This window comes from Myotis yumanensis, unplaced genomic scaffold, assembly GCF_028538775.1.
Source record: "Myotis yumanensis isolate MYYU_CA2020_CCGP unplaced genomic scaffold, mMyoYum1.0.hap1 SCAF_12, whole genome shotgun sequence".
In the NCBI taxonomy this organism is placed as follows: domain Eukaryota; kingdom Metazoa; phylum Chordata; class Mammalia; order Chiroptera; family Vespertilionidae; genus Myotis; species Myotis yumanensis.
In genome coordinates this window covers 37,175,027-37,183,634 of record NW_027223763.1, presented here as the reverse complement: position 1 = coordinate 37,183,634, position 8,608 = coordinate 37,175,027, and positions in this window count along the sequence as shown.

Sequence of the window (8,608 nt, the reverse complement as noted above, 5' to 3'; positions counted from 1 at the left end):
GGTTGGATTCTGGTCAAGGGCACATGCCTGGGTTGTGAGCTTGATCCCCAGTGTGGGATGTGCAGGAGGCAGCTGATCAATGATTCTCTCTCATCATTGATGTTTCTATCTCTCTCTCTCTCTCCCTTCCTCTCTGAAATCAATAAAAACGTATTTTTTTAAAAAAAAAAAACTTCATTCTGAAGACACGGAATACCCTTTCGGCTCTGCACCTAGGGATGTAGCTTGCCCAGAGCAAATAAAAACTGTACTGGCTAAGCCTTCCCTTCCATTCACAGGGAGCCAAGATAAGGATCGGCTTGTTCAGCTGCATGAGGATTAGACCTCAACAGTGACATTTTGCAGGGATCAGGGGACAGACATTACCAATTACCCAGGAAAGAAAAAAAATGCTCCCCAGAAAGATAGGAAGTCCTATTAAATATCTACCTTGTCAAGCCAAAGGCTACATGCTGCACTTTTGCTATTTTACTTGTTGGGAAAATCTCCAAATATAGTACATTTCTATTGGTTTTAAAAACTAAGAGCCAGATTAAGTGGGGATAAAGCAATTTCATGGGAATTCTTTCATGAAAGAATCTGTTTCAATCTTTTAAAAGTCATCACACACCATTTCTCTTGGACTCTATGTCCTGCCAAGTGATTAATATCTGAAGGTCTGAAATGACTCAAATGCACCTAAATTATAGTTAGAACTTACCTGCAGTACATGCCTTGTAAGATTGTTTTAGTCAGACCTGCCTGCAGAATTTTGAGGCATGTGGTAGAATGTCAATGAGATGGCAGATTGCTTAGGTGCCTGTTGTTGGCTCTGAAATGCCCCCTGGGCCATGTCATTGTGCCAAAGGTATTTATTCTGGTGTATATCTTTCCACAGGGGTGGGCATAAGGCTGCCAGTTCCACTAACTGCAATTACAGGACTACAGATCCTGAACAACTTCAAGGCAGGAATAGAAAAAGAAAGGTTATCTGAGAAGGCCAGAATCACTCTCTTTTCCTCTCCATGAAGAATACGTCAATGACAGGTTGATTAATGGGGTTTTGTGCCCTATGTGGAAGGCAAAGTATTGGTAAAATGGCAGGAAAATAATTTGTGTCTCCTCAATACATCTTATTCAATGTATTTTTAAAAATACGTTTTTATTGATTTCAGAGAGAAGAAGGGACAGGAAGAAGAGATAGAAACATCAATGATGAGAGAGAATCATTGATCGGCTGCCTCCTGCACGCCCCACACACTTGTCAATTTGGTAAAATAGACATGTCTTGCAAAGGTGGCTGTTGTGTCACTGTATGGCTAAACCTCAAACTCTTTGAGCTAAACATGGGGACCACTCCTGATACATCTTAGGATTGGAGTTGACAGGCATCATATTCGGGTAACAGGGGGATAGTTGGACAGCAAGAGGGGAGGGCCATGCTAGTTTGTCCATGAAGCTTGACAAGATAGAACCCACTTTAAGTCCCATCCAAGGCAGCTGAGTATTACACAATGTCCAAGGATTACAGCTACATGAGCTCACCATTCAAACAAATTCATTCATGTATTCATGCAACTCCCATTTGTAGCAAGGCAGGGCACAGGAAGAGGAAGGAGTCTGTAAGTGCAAGGTGAGTCAGGATTAGGAAAGTTGGCCTCCAGGCAAGAAGGTTGGAGCCCAGCTCTAGTTCCTGGGATAGGGCAAGTGCCCTGAATCATTAGGTTCAAGGAAGGTTAGCAGAACAGAGCTCAGGGGTAGTGAACTGGAAACCTTAGTGCACAATTGCAGTGGCTGCCAGACAATAACCAAAGCTAAGTTTTAAAAAGGAGACGGAGATACTAGGAAGGGAGGGAAGATTCAAGATGTTTAATTTCAGCTTACCTAGAGTCCTAACTTCTCTTTTACCTTGAACCTAGTGTGGGACTTAGGTTTCAGCAGACTGGGAGTCCTATTCCAATTGACCTTGAGAAAGAGGAGCAGAGACATGCCGGGCGCTGATTCTGGGAGATGGTGAGAAACTCGACACAGCTGTATCTTGAGCTCATGACCAAATTGGATGTATTCTAGTATGCAAAGGCAAATGCTACTCCTCAAACAAAGTTGTCATGGTTTAGCTCTCCTGGGGGGGTGGGGAGTGAAGCATCTGTGTCCATCCAGATATGTAGTAGTACATGTCAAAGAGCCGAATGACATCATGAGACATGTTTATCTGATACATTTGAGGACATTTATTTAAGGTAAGTAAAATGCCACCCAAGCATCTTATTCTGAAGATGATGGAAAAAATGGTGGACCTGTTTTTGGAAAAGCTTCCTGGGTTTTTTACAACCCCCAAGAATTTCTAGAATGCCTGCTGTGCCTTTGGGACTGTGCAGAGTACAGTTCCCAAACTTCAGTAATTATTCCAGCAAGATGACAGGTAAAAGTAAGCCTTCACTTGCTATTCATTTCAAACGTAGTTCAAATTTTCTAAATGTGCTAAAATTTCACATTCAAGTGAACAAGAAAGAAGCTTGTGGTTTTTCTATGCATTATAAACTTTTCTAAAGGAAGAGGTCTCTAAATTAGAAGTAGTTTATCCAATCTACAGTAGGGAGAGGGAAATCTTTTTTTTTTTTTTTTTTACTTTAGCACCATGCAAATGTCATGTCTGTGCACACAGAAAGTGTGAGTTATAAACATTCTCCAATACTTAACACATTTTTGCTAATTAACAGTATGCAGTCTATATGTCACACTTCCTAATTGATTTGCAAAAGATTAGAGTTATCAAAGCCTGTCTTCATAAATGCATTCATAGTCAACATCATGCTTAATTCTTTTTTAAAATATATATATTTTATTGATTTTTTACAGAGAGAGGAGGAGAGAGGGATAAAGAGCTAGAAACACCGATGAGAGAGAAACATTGATCAACCGCCTCCTGCACACTCCCCACTGGGGATGTGCCTGCAACCAAGGTACATGCCCTTGACCGGAATCAAACCTGGGACCCTTGAGTCTGCAGGCCGACGCTCTATCCACTGAGCCAAACCGGTTAGGGCCCATGCTTAATTCTTGCATGGATTCTGGTGAAGTGCATGGCCTGACTAAGCATGTGGTTCAGTTTCTGTCTGCATGGGGTCACTTAAATAGCTGGGTGCCAAGTACTAAGTGCTTACACATCTTAACGATGTGTGACAATGAAGATCCCTAGAACTTACTTAGATTCCTTGCAATGTTGTACTCCCATTGCAACAATAAAAAAAATGTTCAACTACATGAACCATTACAAATCATCCCCTTACAAAAAAGAATGTATATATGATAAATAAAATATTTGACATTTATAGGTAATTTAAAATGCTAAAATAATATATTTCCAGGAAAACTTTTTTGATTAATTTCTTGAAAATCTTTGGAAGTCTTTGAAATAGAAAAAATAATGCCTTTAGAGGTAGTCTTCTATTTGTGGTTGTTCCACTCAACTAATCAGACACAAAGTAGTTAAGTCATAATTTATAATTTCCATTGTTATCTGTCCAATTTTCATGTGACCAATTATCATTCATCCTAGAAAGATAACTCCTCTCATCATTTAAGAAGACTCTTTTTTAAACAAAATTTTTTTTATAGATTTCAGTGAGGAAAGAAGAGAGAGAGAGAGGAGAGAGAGAGAGAGAGAGAGAGAGAGAATGAGAATCATTGATTGGCTGCCTCTTGCATGCCCCACCCCCCACTGGGAATCGAGCCTGCAACCCAGGCATGTGCCTTTGACTGAAATCGAACCCAGGGACCCCCCAGTCCACAGGCCGACACTCCACCCACTGAGCCAAACCAGCCAGGGCAAGAAAACTCTTGAAAGACTTGAAAATGATGATGCAGCCATCCCCCACTGACTGTTGCAAAAACGGTAAAGAAGATAGTAAAGTCTTATCCTTATGTCCAAATTTTTAAGAATGTAGCTGTAGTTAGGACTCCCAACAAGTTAAAAATGCAGCAATTAACATTTCACATGCCTCAGTACTTAAATAGATCAATGGTTTGTGGAAAAGGTACAGCTTAAAACATTGGAGATTTTCCCATCTTGCAAAATGTATTGATGCATTTTGTATGGTAAAAATTTATTTTTCTTTTTTACAATTAATTGTCAAGCATTGATGATAGTGTGAAGAAATAGGCATGCTATTATCTTATAAATTGGCATCACTTTTTTTGGACAACCATTTGGTGAAAATTTTAAAAATAAAAGCCTGAAAAATATGTAGATCATTTGACCTAGTAATGGCATTTCTATAAATCAATCCAAGAGTCAAATATTAGGGAATTAGCCCTAGCCGATTTGGCTCAGTGGATAGAGCATCGGCCTGTGAACTGAAAGGTCCCAGGTTCAATTCCGGTCAAGGGCACATACCCGGGTTGTGGGCTCGATCCCCAGTGGGGGATTTGCAGGAGGCAGCTGATCAATGATTCTCTATCATCATTGATGTTTCTATCTCTCTTTCCCTCTTCCTTCCTCTCTAAAATCAATAAAAATATATAAAAAATATTAGGGAATTAGCTAAATGCCTTACATTATATCCACATGATAAAATAAGAAGTAACCATAAATAATCCTATATAATAAAAGAGTAATATAGAAATTGACCCTAACAGCAGAACAACCAGAATGACTGCTAGACCAGTCACTATGAGGCGCACTGACCACCTCTCAGTCCCTTCCCCTGGCTGGCAGGCTCCCATAGCCCAGTGGTGAAAGGGGAACCGGGGGTGGGTGGCAGCAGGGGATGGAGCCAGCTACCGGCAGCAGCTGGGGAAGATGGCCCTGATCGCAGGCCAGGCCTAGGGACCGTACCCGCACACGAATTTCATGTGCCAGGCCTCTAGTCATCCATATAAAAATGATTCCTAATATTGGAAAAAATGTAATATGAACTATAGTACATTGTTAATAAAAAAGCAGGTTGTAAAACATGTGAACAGAATGATCCTAATTATGTTTTTAAAATTTTTATATATACACTAGAAGCCCATTTCATGAAGATTTGAGCAATAGGCTTTCCTTCCCCTGGCCACTGGCACTGGTTTTCCTCCGGCACCCAGGACCCAGGCCTTTGGTCTGGCCTCAGTGAGGCTTGGCTTCTCTGCTGCAGTCTTCAGTCTTCAGTCTTCAGTCTTCACTCGGTCGGAGCCTTCAGTCTTCACTTTGCGCTTGCATATGAAAATTAACTGCCATCTTTGTTGGGTTAATTTGCATAGTCACTCTGATTGGCTGGTGGGCATAGCAGAGTGACACCAATTTGCATGTTTCTCTTTTATTAGTGTAGATAATAGGAGTGTGTGTGTATGTGTGTATGTGTGTGTGTGTGTGTTTGTGTGTAAGGTTGCACCCAGATAACAATAATGTATCTTGGAAAGGGGATTGTGGGTAATCTTTACTTCAAACTTTCTGCTCTTCTGTATTTTTAAAGTTTCAAAAATAACCTATTTTACTTTTGAAATTAAAAATATATCTATTTAAAGTACATTTATTAGATATACTGCAATGTGACTGTATTTAATGCCATTGAACTGTACAATTACAAATAGTTAAAATGGTAAATTTTATGTTATGTTTTACCAAAATAAGAAGTTACATTTATTAGAAAATCTAGGTGTCCTTATACTTTGCAATGACTTTTTAGATACACCATTAAAAGCATGATCCATGAAAGAAAAGGTTGGACTTCATTAAATTTATCATTTTCTCTGAGAAAGACACTGTTAAAAGAATGAAAAAGACAAGCCACATATGTGGAGAAAATATTTACAAAACACATATCTGATGAAAGATTGATATTCAAAATAGATAGAGAACTCTTAAAACAAAAAGAAAACAGATAACTCAATTTACAAATGAGCAAGAGATCTGAATAGTTCTTTTCATCAGTGAAGATAAGTAAATGGCAAATAATCATATGAAAATATGCTGAACATCATATGTCATGAGAGAATGCAAAGTTAAAACAAACAGTGAAAAACAACCACCTACCTATTAGAATGGCTAAAATCCAAAACACTGACAACCCCAAAAGCTGACAAGGATGTGGAACATCAGGGACTCATTCATTGCTAGTGGGAATGCAAAATGGTAGTCACTTTGGAAGACAGTTTGGCAGTCTTACAAAACTTAACATACTCTTACAATCCAGCAATTGTATTCTTGGTATTTGCCCAAATGAGTTGGAAATTTGTGACCACACAAAAACCTGCACGTGGATGTTTATAGCAGCTTTTTTTATAATTGCCAAAACTTGGAATCAACTAAGACTTAGATAAATAAACTGTGGTACATCCAGACAATGGAAAGAAATGAGCTATCAGACCACAAAAAGACCTGGAGGAAATTTAAATACATATTGTTAAGTGAAAGAAGCTAATCTGATTCCAAATCTATAACATTCTAGAAAAGACAAAACCATGGAGGGAGTAAAAATTTCAGTAGTTTCCAGAGTAGGGAGGAATGAGTATTGGAGCACGGGTGATTTTTATGTCACTGAAATTATTCTGTATTATACTGCAATGGTGAATACATGTCACTATACATTTGATAGAATCCATGGAATGTACAGCACAAAGAATGAATCCTAATGTAAACTATGGGCTCTAGCTAATAATGTACTGTTCCAGTATTGTCTCATAAAAAAATATACTAAAACACTATCTTGAAAAAATATACTTATTAACCATAATAAAGGTCACTATTTCCAGTCACAGTTTTCTTAAAATATGTATTTCCATTTCCATAATCACCCTTTTGTTACTTACTTTTTGGGTGGTGCAGTTCAACTTTTTATTTTTATAAAATCAGAATATGCACAACACATACAGACTATCATCTAAACCAGGGGTGGGGAACCTTTTTGCTGCCAAGGGCCATCTGGATATTTATAACATCATCCAAAGGCCATACAAAATTATCAACTTAAAAATTAGCCTGCTCTATTTGGTAAAACATTTTATCAACTCACTGCTAATGCCTTGGCAGGGCCAGACCAAATGATTTCATAGGCCTTATACAGCCCATGGCTGGACGTTCCCCACCCCTAACCTAAACGAATAAAATAAACAATTACTAAAGCTACAGTAACTTGAGATTCAATCTTTATATTCAGCAAGTTTAAATCCATCTTATGTGATTTTCAAAACTTTTTGTATTAACTGAAAATATTGCTTCCTAGTAAAACTTACTCCAATGCTATTGCTGAATGTACAAGTCACTGAATATGCCAATACAGTTAAGTTAACCACATGTTTGGGTATTGCAATGTGCCAGATACTCTCTGAAGAAAAAAATACACACAACTAACAAAACTCACATAACAGACATTTGAGAATATGGACACTTCATATCAGTGTTTTGAAGTGTTTCATTAATATCTTGAGACAACTGTAGCAAAACCTTGGCATTATTTAATTTCAAACCACCAGTTTTGTTTTTACTAACATCAGAGAGTTATGGCTTCACTGCCAATGCCAGGTCTGCATAATCTGACTGAAGGGTTTAATATGACTTAATAGTGGAAACTCACATGACCCCCAAATAAACACTGCATGGTCACTTGTGGTGTCTGACAGCAACCAAGCAGATAATTTTCACTTTATGTCATTCAGATAGGATCACTGATTCAGTAAGAGTCCCAAGTCCCATCATTTTTACATTTTGATGAAGTAATGTAATTCCACTATCTTGAATAGATAATTTATATACAGTTTGGGGATCTAATTTCTCAAGATGATAACAAATGTTTCAAAAAAAACCAGGGCAAAACACTCACATGCATAAACCTAAGAATTCTGTCATTTCTGATGATAATACAACATTAGGAAAAAGGTAAAATAAGATGCCAATGGCATTCATTTAACATAAATATATTTATTGTTCTCTGTAAACACACACACACACACACACAGATGTGATTTTCACAACATGGGAGCAAATTGGGACTTCAGGACTGTGACTGTGACAAAGGAGGACTCTTCTACCTAATAATTGAGACCAGTAGCATGAAAAGGAGTCTCGAGAGTGATAGGGCCAATTCAGTCTTGATTCACATTTGCTCACACCAAAGGATCTGCTCAGGTGCATAGAATATGACCAAGGGGGCCTCCTGACACCATTAATACTCAAAGAAATTTAGGGTCATGAGGCTTATGAGCTTTAATAAAACATTGTTCATCAGCTGAAAATATATGAGCCTTGGATTTAACTTTTGAAGGGAGGAAGCTGGACAGAACTGGGCACTTTGGGATGATCCCAGGCACCTGGCATGGCATTGAGCCTAAGACCCCAGGCCCCTCAGAGAATCTAGAGTGGAATCAGGTAACCAATGCAGAAAGCCAGTCCTTTCTACAAAGCAAACACACTAGCTCATGGTCCCACTACCAACATGCAGGAGACCTCAGTGTTATTGTCACTGATATGAGAAGTCCAAGAAGCCAGGCAGTGACACTAATGTTAACTTTGTTTTCATGCATCTCTCTTTGTCTAATATTAAAATACTAGTTTAGTCCATAGAGTAAAATGTAGTCATCAGACTTGCACACTGTCATGAGAGCGATTATTCCCATTAGATACCAGTCCTCAGGATTCAGCCTTGCCTGGAGC